This window comes from Opisthocomus hoazin, chromosome 15, assembly GCF_030867145.1.
Source record: "Opisthocomus hoazin isolate bOpiHoa1 chromosome 15, bOpiHoa1.hap1, whole genome shotgun sequence".
NCBI lineage: Eukaryota > Metazoa > Chordata > Aves > Opisthocomiformes > Opisthocomidae > Opisthocomus > Opisthocomus hoazin.
This window is the reverse complement of record NC_134428.1, coordinates 10,945,626-10,963,442: the sequence shown is the minus strand read 5'-3', so window position 1 is coordinate 10,963,442 and position 17,817 is coordinate 10,945,626. Positions and strand designations below refer to the sequence as shown.

General features: G+C 37.1%; 1 protein-coding gene across 48 annotated transcripts in view; it reads left to right on the top strand.

Annotated features, from left to right (window-relative positions):
- RBFOX1 (RNA binding fox-1 homolog 1) overlaps positions 1 to 17,817 on the top strand; it is a 1,166,109-nt gene that overhangs the window by 920,084 nt on the left and 228,208 nt on the right. Inside the window, exon 1 of one of the 48 annotated variants that reach the window (XM_075435978.1) lies at positions 5,169 to 5,329. The exons of the other annotated variants lie outside the window; for them this stretch is intronic. The gene's annotated coding sequence lies outside the window, so the exon portion shown is untranslated. Of the gene's footprint in view, positions 1 to 5,168; positions 5,330 to 17,817 lie in introns of those variants that run through there. 48 annotated transcript variants of the gene reach the window in all.

Below are 17,817 nucleotides of genomic sequence, written 5' to 3'. Positions count from 1 at the left end.
TGTACCACCTCCTAGAAGAGATGTGTATCACAGACATGGAGAAAAATAGGGATGGAAGGCACCTTGTGGGATCGTGTAATCTACTTCTCTGCCCGAAGGCAAGATCACCTTTGTCTGTGTCATTCCTGACAGATGTTTGTCGAGCCTGTCCTTAAGATCTTGAACAACAGGGACTCTCTAAACTCTCCAGGCATTTTACACTTGCACTAGAGGTATTTTTTTTCCACCGATGTCTAAGTTGAAATCTTTCATTTTGTAATTTAACCTCACACTGTTCTTTTATGCAGAGTGGGCATAGAAAATGCATTATTTCTATCCTTTTCATAGTGAGCCATTATCTGCTTAAAGACAGTGATGTCAATCTCAGCCTTCTCTTCTTGTGATAGTGCAATCCTCATTCTTTCAGCTTTTCCTTCTAGAGTTTTCTTTAGACTCCTACAGTTGTGAGACATTTGGATAAGATTTTCAGATCCACCGAATTATTTAGGTATCTAATTTCTCTTTTTGAGAAGAACAGATCATATAAGAAGCATAACTTTCCTTCAGATACCTGCAATCCTACTCCCAGAGAGTAGGAGATAATAAAATTTTGCTACTAGATATAGATGTACAGTGAGGAGGAGAGGTGAGAGTTAACACTAAGTCATGAGACACAGCACTGTGAAGGATGAGTTTATTTTGCAGTTATTAAAAATTTCATTTCAGGATAATCCCTCTTGAGATTTAACACGTTAGAGCTTCCTAGAGCAGCAGTAAACAAGACACAGTACAGTAGGTTCAAACGATTCATAAATGTTTGGGTTTTTTTAAACATCCCATTTATTGAGTCTATTTCTGATACAGCGCTGGAAGAAACAGCAATCATGTTGCCTATGTGTTTGCAAAGAGTGACATTTGTAAAGTAATCTATTTAAATAATCAGCACTCTGAAGCCTTGTCTGCAGTTTTTGGCTGTCAAATTTTGTGAAGTAGGAGGAAAAACGTTCAAAACGCAGGCTAGCTTTTTACGGATTTTTCGCATATCCCTTCTTCAGCAGCTCAACTGAGGCTTAATTCTGAGGTGCTGCTGTGGATGTGGCAGTATTGGTTTCTGTGCCTGGCTTTGGCAGAGCATGTAGTCTGTGCCTCTGTCCAAAGAACAGGAGCACCACATCTTTCTCTCTGGATCTATTTATTTACATTAGTGTCACAATGCCCCAGTCCCCATTACTATAGAAACGTGTGAAGAAACCTCATTTTACTGAATGGCATTTATATTAACATAGGACATATTTAACTACTGAAGTGTGCAGGAGTGGCTTTTTGTGCTAGTACGACATGAGATCACTTTCTATTACACCTACTGTTTGAGTGAACATCGTTATGAAAATTGCAGGAGAAAAGACACAAACTAGATACAATAAAAGCATGGTGTTCTCTTAAGCAAAAGTGAAACCTCAACACAGTGAGGACTGGCAAAGATACACATTATTAGTAGGGATAACCAATGACATTAATGGCAAAACAGTAAGCAAAATGCGCATTGTGTTACCTGCACGTAATTTTCCCTTGATAATTATCACTGTATTTTAGAGAATTACTATCTTCACTGTATGATTTTTCCTTTTTTCAAAGTTTGTAGAGATAGGTGAGACAACACGGTGTATGAATATGCATACTCTTCAGGTCTTTTAAAGCCACAATGCTGTAAAGTCACATGTTTCAACTTATAATTAATCCATATTTCATTTGATAGCCTCTAGTAAAAGCAGGCACTTTGGCATGTGTTTAGGAGCGTTCCTGTTCAAGAAGGCACTGAAATTACAGTAAAGGACACAGAATCACAGAATGGTAGGGGTTGGAAGGGACCTCTGTGGGTCATCTAATCCAACTCCCTGCCGAAGCAGGATCACCTACAGCAGGCTGCACAGGACCTTGTCCGGGTGGGTCTGGAATATCTCCAGACAAGGAGACTCCACAGCCTCCCTGGGCAGCCTGGGCCAGTGCTCTGTCACCCTCAGAGGGAAGAAGTTCTTCCTCATGTTCAGACAGAACTTCCTGTGCCTCAGTTTGTGCCCATTGCCCCTTGTCCTGTCACTGGGCACCACTGAAAAGAGCTTGGCCCCATCCTCCTGACACCCACCCTTCAGATATTTATAAGCATTTCTAAGGTCCCCTCTCAGCCTTCTCTTCTTTAGGCTGAACAAGCCCAGCTCCCTCAGCCTCTTCTCGTAGGAGAGATGCTCCAGTCCCCTCATGCTCATAGCCCTCCGCTGGACTCTCTCCAGTAGCTGATCATCTTTCTTGAACTGGGGAGCCCAGCACTGGACACAGTACTCCAGATGGGGCCTCACTAGGGCAGAGTAGAGGGGGAGGAGAACCTCCCTCAACCTGCTGGCCACACTCTTCTTGATGCACCCCAGGATTCCATTGGCTTTCTTGGCAGCCAGGGCACACTGCTGGCTCATGGTTAACCTGTCGTCCACCAGGACACCCAGGTCCCTCTCCGCAGAGCTGCTCTCCAGCAGGTCCGCCCCAAGCCTGTACTGGTGCATTGGGTTGCTCCCCCCCAGGACATGCTGAAGAGCTTTCCTGAGTTAGGATCCTAGTACTTAGTAAATACAATCACATTTTCTCAAGTTTTTGCCGAGTGTAAATATTGATGATGAGATCTGAAACTCTGAAACATGGATCAAGAATAGCCTGTGATCAGGAAAAGGCAGATAAATGGTCATGGAAAAGCAGAGAGATTAAGAAACACAGAAGTAAAGCAAAATAAATCAACCTTAGCAAAGTGGGATTTATTTGCCAGTTTTTATTTGTATCACTTCATACAAAGTGACTCTTAAAACCTGTAGATGTGCCACATTTCTGCTTTAAAGAATCATCTTGCCCTGACTTGCTTTTTTTCCTTAGTTATTCACGTGAGTGTTAATGTGTTGAGGTGTGCACAGCAGAAATAAACCCAGTTAGAAAATCAGGGCTTAGTGAGTGAGGGAGGTGTGGTGGAACCTTGCAGCGCTTCTTGAGGGCCTCCAGATGACCATTGCCAAGTCTCGTTCTTGTAGAATTTAATATGTATCTCAGAGAAGAATCAGAGCTTTCTCCCCTCTTGCTGACCAGCACTGACGAGAGCTTGTAAAAGGTCAAAGTGTGATAAGAAATACATAAAGATGAAAGAGTGCCTTTATGACTCACTCTCAGACACAAAATACAGATAATAGAGCATCTTTTAAAGAAATCTTTATAGAGTTTATATATAATTTTCCATTTATATCATGGAAGAACAGAGGGGAATATAATAAGGTTATGATTTGTTCTGCTTAAGCTTCATAATGATAAACAAGATGGCAGTAAATTAAAGCTATTATATTATCAGTATAATTTTTCTTCAGATTCTTTTTTCACTGTGATTTACCATTCTCCCCTCTCCTCTGGTTTATGCATCAATGGCTGCATAAATAAGATCTGATCCTTGTAATGTGGACAAAATCACAAGTGTAAGGCTGGAAACTCCTTTCAGTCTGCTTAATAATGTTTTATACTTTGTCTCGTGTATATATAAGGATACCTGCCTATTTGATTATAGGAGAAAGATTTCTGTCTGGAGCATATGAGGGGAGATTGTTTCTCCTGTAGATTTTGGTGGATCATGTATTTTTATTTCATGAAACTTGTCACAGCTGATTTCACCCTTTCAGGGACAGGTTTTTTAGGTAGTTTTAGGTGCATATTTTTGCATATATTATAAAATAAAGGACCATAATAGTGGTGTTCTTTGGGAGACTTGTACAGAGGACTTGCATATAGCTTTAAATTCTGTGAACTTGCTGGAATGCAGCACTGTTTAAGGTTTTATCTGGATTATGAGTTATTGTGTATGAACATTTCAGTGAAATGTAAAGATCACCATGAATCAGAAACCCAGGTGAAATGCTTGTAAAGATGATAAATACTTGATACTTGAAGATTGTATTGAAATTACTTAATAAGGTAGAGTTTACAATGTTTTTAAAATTAGCAAAGATTTGGTACATGCTTAAAAGCTACCAGTTCTCTCTGTTTCAGTTGGTGTAGGTATAATCACTAGCTGTGTGTTTTATTGCCAGGGTGTGCTTAAATCATGCTCGGCGCTCAGTGAAGCTTTGCTGAAGAGTGTCAGTCAATAGTTGCAAAGCTGTCAAGCACTTTCCCCTAAGTTGAATTTACACAGGCACCTCAAGAAGAAATTAATGAAGTCTTGTTTCACTGCACATGTGGTGCTGTTTTTAATAAACTTTTAGTGATTTAAAGTACTTTCTGTGTACTTGCCTTTTTGTTGATTACAAAATGGATAAAAGCTTCGCCAGCATTAGCAGAATGAGGGGAAATGCAGTTTACTTTTTTTTTTGTGGCAAATACTCACTTTAGGTTGGCGATATGTGAATTTACTCACTTATTTTTTTATACCAGTGATAGATTATTCTCACTTCTACTTAAATTTGACAAGCTGCGCAATGCTAAACCCTGCTAAAATGGTGCGAAGACCCAATTACAGAAACTACAAAGGCATGCAAGAGTAAGCAAAGAAAAAACATATAAAAGGATTAAAGATCAAAAATAGAATGGTTCCAGTGAAACTACGTTAGGAGGCATCAGGCAGGAAAACATGAAAGAATTAGAGTATGAAGAACAAAGCTTTATAAGGCTGCTGAAAACTGACAAATGCATTTTAAAAATTATTTCTGTTAACTCTCTTAATTAGAATGAAAATAATTTATTGAAAAAGCACGTGTTTTTCAATGTTGTAATGAACTAAACACTTTAATTGTATTCTTAATACATTTTGTTTATGGAGTTGGAGTTTCGTCTCGGAGTAGTGGTAGCTGGCTTTAACCAAGGATTTAAGAAGTAAATTGTGTCTTTAATTTTAAATAAAATGCTATCAGAGATTTATGAAGAATGGCAGGGTGCATTTACCCTAAGACATGCTTACCCATGTTAAAGATGCTAACCCTTTTATTCCTTCTGTGGCTTTAAACACTACCTTTCCAGATAATCTTTATTTCCCTATCCAGTAGACATGGTGTTGCACTGCACCTAGAGCGCTGACACATTTGTCCTGGTGCAATCAGGAATGAAAATGGCGTTTGACCCTTCCTTTTCTTCATGCAAATGATTATTGCATACAACTGATTTTCTTTGCACAGGGAACTGGGAGAATGGAATAAATGAAAAATAACCCTTCCAGTAACAAGACTTAATTACTTGTGATACCCCACGTTCCCCGGAAGAACCAGACGAAGAACAGACTTCTACGGTGTTGCTAAAGGGATTTCTGTATTTCCCACATACAGGATTTCTGCTGAAGGTGAGAGAACCAGTTTAGATAGTAATGCGGGTCCCAATCACAGTAGCTCCTGAATATGTTTTAACATTTAACTGACAATTGTAGAAGGGCTTTCTTTAGGTAGAAGTCTTTGAAATACTCCAGAACCTTGGTATAAATCAATACTTTCTGTGTATTTTTGGTCAGCATGGGACCACATTCCTGTAGCAGTTCATCTGAACCTATTATTCAGGTTTCCCTTTCCATCTCCTGGACCTACTGAGGGTATCAGTTTGGGAATGGATGAGAAGTGCTGTCATTTTTCTAAATTTTTTGTAGAAGCATGGACTATGCGTAGACAATCACTGGCTCTTCTCTGGGGTTGTTCTCCACGTAGCTGTTGCAGTATGGTTGAAGCCTGGGAGGGATACAGAGCAAGACAGATGGTTTCCCACAGACTTCCCCTCTAGCTCTTTCATCTTTCATCTAACTATTAATTCATCTGTTTGGATGGATACATTCACGCATGGAACCAAGATGAATAATAATGAGATTTTTAATAACTCCCTACATTTGCATTCCTTGTAACTCTTTACATGGTTCTAGCTGATTAAAATGAATCATTTACATAATTAACATATGGTTATAGTGTTGGCTTTAATATGCTGATTATCTCAGTACTTTTGTCTAGAGTCAATTGGATTCAAACTGTAACAATTGTTTGAAGTGAAAATAGTTTATTCCTGTGAGGGTTGGTGAATATTTGCCATGGGGCCTGATTTGAAATAGCACAACTGTCCAAGAAATTCTTTAACGTAAAACATGCATTAAAAAAGAAAAGAAAAAGTCTATTACCTCTGCTGTGTTTAGGTCAGGCTTTACAAATAGCTTTCTACTGTTAGGGAGACTTCTGCTATTAGTTCCTTATTGAGATACAAATAAAGTACTAGGCATAGTATTAAGACTGAATCAAGACAACCAATACAGGTCTAATTGTTTCTTGATTTTTAAAGACTTTTTCGTTTCTTTTCTTTAAATCAGGTTTAGAAATAATAACAACTTTTTCTAAAATTAGGTTAAGGTAGAGTTATGAATTTTTTTTATTACACAAAATGTGTTTCAATATTTTTATATTCCCTAGATAACCCTACTCTTAAGATTAAAAGAGGAGTAGTTTTTGTGTTTGTTATTTTGCTTGTTTCCCTCTGGCATGTATGTGTAGCAAGTAACACTGAAGCAATTGTATTTTAAGAAATGGTAGAATATTTCTTCCAGTTTTGCTATCGCTCTTGATGTGCTTAGCTTCCTAATGCAGAGGCTGCCTGAAAACAGGAGAGAGAAGAATTGTCAGGTTTTGTGGTTAGGTAACTAACACTTGTGTCAATGAATGCTTTTTGAATGTTCATGAATATTTGAAGCAAATATGTGTTAATTGCACTACTGTTGTCCACAATTAGTCTGTAGTAGACATGATTAATTGTAAAGAGCCCTGACATTTATGCATAAAAGGCTTGAGGTCAAACAGAAATGGAGAAAAATGGTTGCTGCAGCATTGGCAGATGGAATACTAATGCATTTTGACTCATACTGAGAATAATGATATTTCTACATCAATAGTAAATAATTGTTTTAGAATTGTGGAATATTCTTTTCTGCTTTGCTTTTCTGTCTCTGTTTAACTTTCTTCCCTCCTACCCCAGGATACCACAGTCACTAGTTATTTTTACAGCGTAGTCTTTAATTGGCTTGAATGCTTCTTTGTCAAATACTTTACTGGAAACCCACACCAAATTGCTAGCTGGGAAAGGCCTATATCGATTTGCTTCTCTGAGGAAAAGCGTAATGGAAGAATGTTCTGATGATAATTATGCATGCATTTTGAAGGAAGCCTCTGGGATCTGTGTTGGTATATATCCTATCAATAAATGAACTTCCCATGTTCCTAGGACGCCGGCTTTAATAACATTTTAGCATGCTTGTGACGTTGAGTAGTAAATAATTCAGCAGACAGACTCTCAGTGTTTTAATTTCTATCTTAATAACGAACAGACCATGTTCATAGCGTCATCACCAGTGTGTGTGATCTATAGCTATTTGGGTCCTTTTCCACCACAACAAACACCACGTAACACTTAGACCAGTACGCTACACTGCTCCCAGTGGATGGAACTGTAGGGCTGCAGCATTCTTTACGGGTTGCTGGTCCCAAGCCCTAGAAGTTTTTAAAAATCGAGAGACCCTGGTGGATCCTCCTTTTAAGAAAGCTGGCGGTATGGTTGATTCAGTGAACACAGCATCACATAAACCGAAGACTGCCTGCGTACACGAGGTGTACAACAGTCTAAGTGTATGTGCACCTGGAGCAGAGGGAGGCTTCTTCCAGCTCTTCAGTGTTTCGGAGTTTACTGATAAGCTCCCTTTGTTAAAATTTACATTAATCTATCTAATTATTTGTAAGTTATTGATGGACTCAGTAATCTGGTGAAATTCTGCTGGTTTAGATCCTGAGTGAATGTAGTCCTTAGTATAAAGGCTGAACAGAAAAGACTTTCCGGTAAATTATCACTATTTAAAAAAAAAAAAAAAAGCATGACTCACTTAAGCAAGCAGAATTCCCTGCCTTCATTTCTTGCATTTTAATAATTTTCAGGTTGTCATGCTTTTACTGATGTAGCATCCGTGGAAGATAGGCTAAACCTTTCCAGTACCCTTCATAAGTTTTTATTTGCTTGTGAAACTTTGCTGCAAGATACAGAATTTCATACTACTTAATAGTTCCCATTTGAAATGCAAGGAAATTATATTTTCTGTTTTAAATGGGTTATAGTGGTTTCACTTAAAGTTTATTTTGCTATTTTTAGTTCTCTGCAATGGAACAAGTTTTTATTTATTTACAGTTTTTGCCGCGTGGCCATTTGCAATTGCTTCTCAACACATCTTCAAAAGTTAGAGGAAATAAAATGGTAGCCTGGAAATACGTGATGATACTCGATGAATATTTTTAGCACATGAGTTTAGAATTAACTAACAGTACTCCTAAAAATGCTAATCTTACATAACAGTTTTTGAAACTTTGGTCCAGATGACAGTGTTAAGTGTTCCATGGAATCACGTAGACTTTCTAATAATTTTGGTTAAAAATGGCATGGTGATTGTTCCTGGTGGCCTCTGAGGAATGTTGAGGGTTGATAATGGTCTTTGCTAAATGGTCTGGAACACAGTGTTCTGTGGAAATCCCGCAATGGGTAATATTTCTTATGTAGTAGCTCAGCCTGCTGAATTTTTACTGTAACATACTTGCATCAGACCAAAACCAGGTAGCAAATGTTTACACACAATAGGGCCTTACATGATTCTCGCGTAATTGCATGCATAAATTTTTTAACAAACCAAAAATCTTTTTTTCATCGTAAAAAGGCATCCTGTTACCGGTTTTACTGTTTTAAAATCTACAAAAACTACCTAAATGAGAGAAATCAGTTGTACGTAACCCAAAGGACACTGTTATCTAGAAAGATTAAGTGAAATACTGTGTTCTCTCACTGAGTACTTTTTGAATTGCTCGGTGCCATTTGGTTACGTGGCCTCATTTTCAGGTGTGGCGTTCTTTTGAAGTAGAATATATGGTACTAATCTCCAACTTTCCTGTAATAAATGGTGGACTGTGGACAGGAGATGACCAAAAGAGAGTGCCTGGGCAAACCTTAATCTTTAATAAGGTGCAAAACTAGTCTATAACTGTCAAGGAATGACAGAAGAGCAGTGCTTTCAGCTTGCCTGCTCAGAATAGAAAATGGGGTCCTCTGAAGGGCAAGAAAGGCTACTTTATTCTTTATTGGGCTTGAGGCTATTATTGTGCCTGTGTTATTTAGTTATTTGACATTTGTGAGTTGCTGGGGTAAAAGGAAGTCCAGTTATTAATGTGAAAACAAAATTTAAAATGGATTTTTATGCTGAATTTGCATTGAAACCTCTTAATCTTACACTTGGATACAAAGCCTTATCTGGTGCTAAATGGATGCGGTTTATAATTTAGAAGTATACGGCATTTTTATATTAAAACAAAAAGCAGCTATTGGAGATAAAGAGGAAAAACAAGCAGTCATTCAATATTTTTCCAACTTCAGCTGGATGAAAAAACAGTGCAGAAGTTCAGTGTTTTAATTCTCTGAACTAGCAATTGCCTTGTAGAGTTCTTGATAATAGCTTTTTCTGTGCAGTCTAAAGTGTTTTCCCGAGCTTCAGCTAGAAATGTGACTCTTTTCTGTACCTGTATTGCCAGCTGAGCTTGTGTGCCACCAGTTGTTGGCCTGGGAGTGTGCAAGGGGCTTGTGAGTAATGCTTTGATCAGACTTGTGATGGATGCAGCTTCTGCTGCCTAAGTTACGTGATGTGTCTACCTTCCATGCTTCAAAGCTTCTTGGCCCGTGAAGCAATGCGTGCTGCCATCTTTTTGCAGCAATTTTGAACAAAATATAGCATTTCCAAACTTGAAGAATCTTGGGAAAATATTTTTGTCCACTGTTTTACAATGCAATTAATAAGGTGCTTATATACAAATTTTTGGCAATTTGCAGGATATTGGAATATTCACAAGATGTGCATTTTTTGAAGGATTTAGGTTTGCTTTTAGATAGTGAAATTAGGATTATTCAGTTTTTTTTTGTCTGAAGGTTCAGAAATTTTGAATTTACAAAGATCGATACAGACTTGTGTATCAGTTTGAACATAATATTTGTCTAGAGGCATGAGCATATACATATTTGAATATATAGCAAATGTGGGAGAGGTATGCTAGCAGATAATATACTGCCAAATTACTATTTCAGACTTTTCCAGAATCTTACAAAACAAAAACATTTCGTTATTTGATCGTTTGTTTTGAGTTCATAGGTATGTATGCAAGATACCTGCGTAGGGGTTAAAAGTTATTTAGCGTTAAAATAATGTTGTCAGTTTGTCTTTCTAAAGATATAATTTAGATAAAATCATAACTGGTGGTGGTGGTGATTTGTGCTGTTGGATGGTGTGACTATTCACTCCAGATCTGAACAGGCCGTTTAAACCTTTAAAAAACACCTGCTGAAATGTGAGGTTTACCCATTGTAGGGGTGAACCAATGGAAAATCACTGGTTTCGTGATTTGTACGTTGATTTTTCAGCCAAGTATAAATTTTTTCAGCCAAGTATAAATTTTGTCTGATTTTTCTTAAATTCTGTCTTTCTATGTTCTCAGACACGCATAAACATAGTCATAAGCATGCTGAGTAAAAAACTGACATGAATAAAGCTTGCCCAACACTGCAAACAGTTTTACTCCTGCAGAACAGCCTGCTCCTTTATAATATTTCTTTGAAAGTAGTCCCACTCCGAATGTGTGGATATCTGGGATTTTTTTTTAAAGCAGTTTCTAGTAGGCAACTGGTTGCTAGTGTCTAGTCTTTGCATTCATGCTCAGATTTGCAGGTTGGTAGCCTACGTGTCTTTCCAGGAAAACCCGTACAGACGAGGACAGCATTTCACAAGTGACGGATCCCCAGAGCATGCGTGTCTGTGGTCTGGCTCTGGTGTTGCAAAATGATACAAATGTAGGACACATTTCAGTCCTTTTAAATTCACAGTCATTCTTGTTCCGTGGGAATAACTGGCAGGACTATATGAAATGAAAGCAATTTGTGATAATTCTACTAAGAAGTGAGTAACAGGTACCGTCAAGAAGAGATGTTTCTATATCCTAGGCAAAAATACACCTGTACCGTTGACTCAAAAGTAACATTGATATAAGTAACAGTTGTGCATTTCTAGGATGCGCTGCGCTACAAGAAAAGGGAGGAATCTGCAACTTCTCCACTTCGGAATCATCTTAAGCTTTAGCGTTTCTTCTTTTGTAGTCTTAAATCACAAATGATAGTTTCAAGTTTTGAAAGAAGGCAGATACAGAACAAATCTTTTCAAGCAAGAGGTTTTTTAGGAAACTTTCAGGTGACTTTACAAACTTTTTTTGTACATTTGCTGTATCTATGTTGCTGGTTTTTGTCATGAGACTTGAGACATTTGTTTTCTGTGAGCAAAGTGTCTTGCAAATATGGTAAGTTTATTCACTAAAGAGTGATTTTGGACATATTGTTGTATATGTAGCTGTCAGTGGAGTTTCCATCTACTCTCATCATCATATTATTCAGTTAGGGTCGTAGCAATTTAAGTGTGGCACTGTGCCATTCCAGACAGATGGGCATGGGCCAACAGCGGAGAATACATGTTAACGGCCAAAGACTTCTTAGTAGCCTTGTTTGAAAGTGTGAGTGTCTCGGCCCACATGCAGCACGATCGTACATACCTGATCCATTTTTTTCCTTGCTCCTGCAGCTCTATAAAGGCAATGTTTGTCCTAGAAGAGTCTAGCATAGCCCTCGGATAAAACTCTGTAAAAGATCCCTTAGCTTTTCTCAGAAGACACTCATAGTCCCAAAGAAGTCTCCATAGCTCAGCAAATTAGTGGGCCAGTTGTCTTTTTTATTTTTATTTGCCTCAGATGAGTCTAATCAATTTACACAAGAAGGTTATTTACATCAGATTGAATAAAACTAATTTTAAAAAAAAAGTTTTCCTGAAGGTTGTTAAAAACTAAATATAGCACATTAGACTTTGTTTGTTTAACATGGAAATTATAATGACTTTATTTTTTATTATTTAACTAAGGACAGAAATTCTGTGTATTGGACACTGATTTCTTGTCCTGAATGGGCATTAACACTTTGTTAAAGCTTATTTTCCTTACTCTTGTTTAACGATTACAGCAAGTTGCTTTCAGGGAAACATTTTACTACTGTGTACCATGGCATAATTTAATAGTGTGTAAGGAATGCATGTATGTGGTCTGAACAAATTACTGGTCAGCTAACTTTAGTTGAGCAGTCAGGCATGCTTTGCATTTTAAATGCGTCACTATTAGTCACGGACACTATAAGTTTGGTAACAACTGCTTTAATCATGTAGTCGTTCCAAGGACTGTTGCTTTAGTTGGAAATTAGTCATTTGTATCACATTGCATTTGTAAGTAAAAGTGATGTAGAGTAATATCTGAAGGTGGGACTACATTGTGAGATTTGTCTGTGGCTGAAACTGTGCAAGTACCCTAACCAGATCTAGCTTTTAGATGTCTGTATGCTGACTAGAAAGTCTTAGCAAAAAAATCTCCAAAATAACAAAAATGTGTTTAAAGTGTTACTGTATTAGCTGTGAGTTTTCTTTCTGTGGAGAAGTATGCGTAACAGTGCAGTTGCTTTTTTCCCTTGGTCTCATGCTCATATGTGAGAGTTTGATTCATCCTCAGACATATTGACTTGAAAACTGTGGGTAAACAAGAGAGTAGAGTCATGCGATTGATGACTGTACAGTGGAAAGCATGGACTGTACCTGAAGAAAAGCTTCGAAAGTAATTGTGTTACTTCCTCTTAGATATACGAGTTGCATTACCCAGAGAATCGAACATTTTCTTGAGCCCATTCCTCTATCGCTTGGTATGTCTTCTTGGGTGTTGTATTTTTTAATATAGTAAAAGTTTAAGAGGAGGAAAGAAAATAATATTTAAGTCTTCTGGTTATTTATTGAAGAGCTTTGGTGATGCTATGGCATATCTTACATTACACTAAATTTCATTGTACAGTTCAGTTCCCAGCAAACTGGATTCTTTGAGCAATTCTGTTTTAAGTTATTAAAGGAGATGAATCAGTTCCTTTCGTAATCTTAAAGAGTATGAATACAGAATAAATTCCAGTTAAGAGGTGTGATTTAAGTGTAGCTCAACTTTTTTCCATAAAATACATAGTCTAGATGTCTAGAGGGGGCTGCTGCAAGCATCAGGTTTGACCTTTAACCTGTAATACTGCTATGGAGTCTGTCTGTTTTGTCCCAGCAGCCACACTGTATTATGTATTACCTTTTTTTTGTCAGTTGAGTGCTGGAAATGAGGTAATAAACAAATGCTTAAAAAATGTTTCTTGGTCTCTGCATTGTGTGCAGGTTTGTGGACAAAGAACGCACACTTCATTGAAGTGTGGTGTGATCATATTATTACATTTGTGACAATATAATAGGTGTAAGTAAATGTGTGTAACTGGAAAAAATACAAGAACATATTTTCATTATATGTGATTTCTGCTACAGCCGGACTGAATTGAAGAAATTAATGTTTTGTTAGTGTTGTATCAGCATCCACTTTCATGTGTGTTCATATAATTAGACATCTTGTGGTCTAAGGTGTAGCGATTTCGGTTCTTCAAGCTAGAAAGTGCACCATCGTCACTAATAGAGGTGTCACAATGGAGTGTAACACTGAAATGACTGTTATACCCTGTTGAATAGAGTCTGTGCAGGAACATCATACAGTTGTATCAGCTTGGGTAGTGTTTTGCCTGTGACTTACCTACCTCTTTCAGCTTGAAGTCATTACCCCTTGTCCTATTGCTACATGCCCTTGTAAAAAGTCCCTCTCCAGCTTTCTTGTAGGCCCCTTCAGGTACTGAAAAGCCACTATAAGGTCTCCCCAGAGCCTTCTGTTTTCCAGGCTGAACAGCCCCAACTCTCTTGGCCTTAGCCTTGCATTCCCTTCTGGCACAACACAGAAATTTAGCTGGTTCTGGCATCATAAAATATACAAACTCAATGGGGTCCTGGGGACAGAGATGATATTATCTCACTTGACTACCGGAGCCTTAAATGAACGGTGAAGTTCTGCCCCTTAGGTGGTAGTCAGTACTGGGAGACTGCAATGGAGCAGTATTAATAACAGTAGTGCTGTATTTGCTTTGTAATGACTCCTAGCCAGGTTGGTTTTTCACACTTCTTATAGGCAGAAAGTGAGCCTCTCCATGGGTGAGTTTTTCTGGCCACCTCTATGTCATTATGTTCTGAGGGTTGGGTACTCTTACACTACATCCTTATCCCTGTGCAGCTCCATGTGGAAAAGGAGGCTTTTTTTTTTCCTTTCCCTCCCTCTCTTATAGATAACAAGTAAAGCTTTGCTGAGTTGGTGTTCGTAGCAGCACCTGGGGATCAGTGTTATCTCTAGAATGGTAACGTATGGGGCCAGTATTGCATCACATCCTCTCTAATGGGTAACTGTAAAGGGAATTCCATCATCCTATGTACTTTCCAGTGATTTCAGCATTTTTACTGTGAATATCCAAAGCCCACTGTATTTTACTTTAGAGGGGGGAGGAATGAGATAAGGTGAATGAGTGCCTATAAGAAAATATGTATACAAAAACCATAGACATCAATTTAGTCTTCAGTTTAGCGTGCACTTTCATGCAACCCATAGAGTAAATGGTCATTATAATGCTTAGAAATGAGGCAAAAAGCTTTTTCTGTGCTTACCGCTCATGTTTAAGTATCTGTTAGTTCATAGCCAGGTCTCAGAAAAACTTACTACTTAGTTAATATATTTGAACTAATGACCAAATGTGGCAACTTTATGAATTATGTATCAGTCTCTTGAGTACCAAACTGTGTGCTTTAGTTTTATTAAATCATCTCTGATTTTATTATCTTCATTCTATCATGCAGCAAGTTCATTTCTTTTGACTTTATTGTTCGGACTTTACAATTAAAAGATGCAAATTAAATTGTATAGTTCCCCTCCTGTCTTCATTATGATATTGATGAGTAATGTACTGGTTTTTAGAATTCCAAATACTGTTATAATTTAGCTTCCTTATAATCTAACAGTAGAAGATCGATCTAATACCTGGCATTATCAGTTTCTGGGCCCTGTATTGTCTGTTCAGAAGAAGCGTGTTTCCAGACTCAGTAACATCAGCAGTAGTGGTGCACGAGGTGTTCTTATACATTTCAACTTGCCAATTAGCAATACAGTGCTGGTTTTCTTAAGATGCGTAAATCACAACACTGCCCACTTTCCTAACAGTAATATGACAACTCAATGAAATAACATCATGATATGTTTTAAAAGCTGAAGTTTGGCACTTCTGAAGTATGGGCTTTAGTTTTCAAAATCATCTGGGAGGTGAATATCTGAGGTTAGTCGGATACAAACAGGAAACACTGACAGATGCTTGGAGAGCGAAGACTTTGTATGACGCTCCTGTTTCTAGTGCCCCTTGCAGCTCAGTTGTCGATGTTATTGTTCAGTCCAAAGCATGAACATAAATACTCTAATTGAACCCAAGTACAAGGTATATTTCTTGTATTATCATAATTATTATGAATTTCTGGCTAAAGTGCTATCTGGAAGTCTGTATGGCTGCAAGATACAAAAAGTGGGAGAGCTCCTCTTTGTTGTGATTGCCTTGCTGTGTTTCGATTTAGGAACTGGTTTAAGCTTGTGTGTGGAATCATCCAAACTCTACAGTCCAGAACGTGAAGTAGCTCCCACATATGCAATAATACTGTTCCAAAAAAGGCAAAATTAAAGGATAGATGGCATGTGTTGTCATACTAATGCCCGAGGCTTTTCAGTATGCTACAGCAGAGGGTTTCCCCTTTCTGAGTGTTTATTTAAAGTAAAATTAAATTTGGTCCATTCGTAACTTCCTTATTGTATTAACTGAAAAATATATCTAATTGCTTTACAAGACTTTCACTTCTCTGTATTCCTCTTGCTCCCATCTTTGTGTTACCACAATTTCTTTTCTCTCTGTTTTTTTTTTTTCTTTGTGCTCAGTTGTTACAGAAGGCTAATTTCTTGGGCCTTTAGATTCTAGTTTAAATACATTCATTTTGCTTGATTGGAATAACATCCCTATTCTTAACAGAGAAAATTCAAATTTACCACGTTCTTGAAAAAGGTGGTTAAAACATTTTCTTTCTATTCCTTGTTAAAAATGTTCCATATACCTGTCTTCAGAAATGTACAATTACCATTTTTACCAGTTTTCTGGCTGTGAAATGATGCTTACTCCATAAAAGGATACTTAAGTGTTATTTTTCTTATTTTTATGGGAATAAAATTGGATCCTCACCTTACAGTGGATATGTTTATGATTCAACAGTAAATATTATTGAGGAAGGCATTCTTAATTTTGAGTTAATCTGGTGAAAGCCTAATTTAGCACAACGGTACAGGATTTTCTGAATAACGAAGTAGTTGTAGAATAGAGAGACAAAATCTGTTACAAACTCTTAAATTATACGGGGATAAACGATGAATGGACTTCTGCAATTGGAGTAGTTGTAATTTCATTTGAATCAGGGGAGTTGCACCAGTGTAAATTAAATCTATGTATTCAAGATTACATTACTGAATGCTTAAGGTTTTCCTATTTTCGTCCTATTTATCATAGATGTACTCTTGGATGGAGAAGATAAGTTTTATGCTCCATGTATTATTTTCTGTTATGCAGGCTAAAATATTACAATTCCTTCTTCAAAGAAAACAATATATTTGAATGAGAACTAATTACCTCTTTTTTATTCCAAGTGACAAAAGCTAATATATCACACTTAGTCACTGTAAGAACTCCATTTCAGTAAACTAATTAAACTAATCCTATCTCTACTCTTTATTCTCAGTTCTGCTAAATATTTTAACAGCATAGATTTATTTCATTACATAAATTATATCATACTTAAAGAAAATAGTTTGCATAACGGTATTTGCATTCCTGAGAGCTTATTTGGGGTTTTTGAGTTCAGACTTCAAGTTTCAGTTGAAATAATATTATTTGCCTTGTTTAGGATGGTAATTCTTCTTAATTATTACTAATTATCTGGAATGATGTATAGCTTTAATTAAATGTAAGTGCTTGGCATTCTTGTTAACATATATTAAATAGTGACAGTTCTCCTGTATGTAGATAATATAATGTTAGAAAGTTGTGACACTTCTTACAGTTTACAACGTGTAATTTTGTAACACAATGGCTGATCAATTAACAAATCATGGGGGGAAAAATTGCTTAGTGATTGTAAAATTAAAAGATCATGTGCTTACTGGACATTTCTAAGTTACACAGTTAAAATGAAAATGTGTACATCGCTTTTTCTACTTAAATTATAAAACCAGAATACAGTGAATGCTAAGAATTGAACAGCGGTGTTGCTGAGAAGCTGTAAAGGAATAATGCAGAAGTACCACTTCAGACTAAATTGCTTTCTACTTATGGACATGTAATGCAATTAAACCAAGAAACTGTAAGCCTCCCAAGTCTCCTAAGTTTTGTTTAGGTATTTGTACTTAAAATATCTGCTGCAGAGCTTTTCAAAATGATAAAGAAAATAGAGATAATAAATCAGAATGAATGTACAGTGTGTGATTCCTGTGAGCTGTAGAGAGGATTCATAATTTTATTGATTTTGATAAACCCCTTATATCACAGAAGTAAAGGTGTTCTAATTTTAACGCCAGTATTCATAGTATTATCTGCACTTTAATTTCTGTCACTGTTACTCGCTTATCAGAGTGCTGACACTAGGTGAATCAGGAGTCTTTTAGGAAATTCACGCAGAACAGGAATTATTTGTGGTTGGTTCTAGCTGAGGATCCTGCATGATTTCTTGAAGAATGAAAG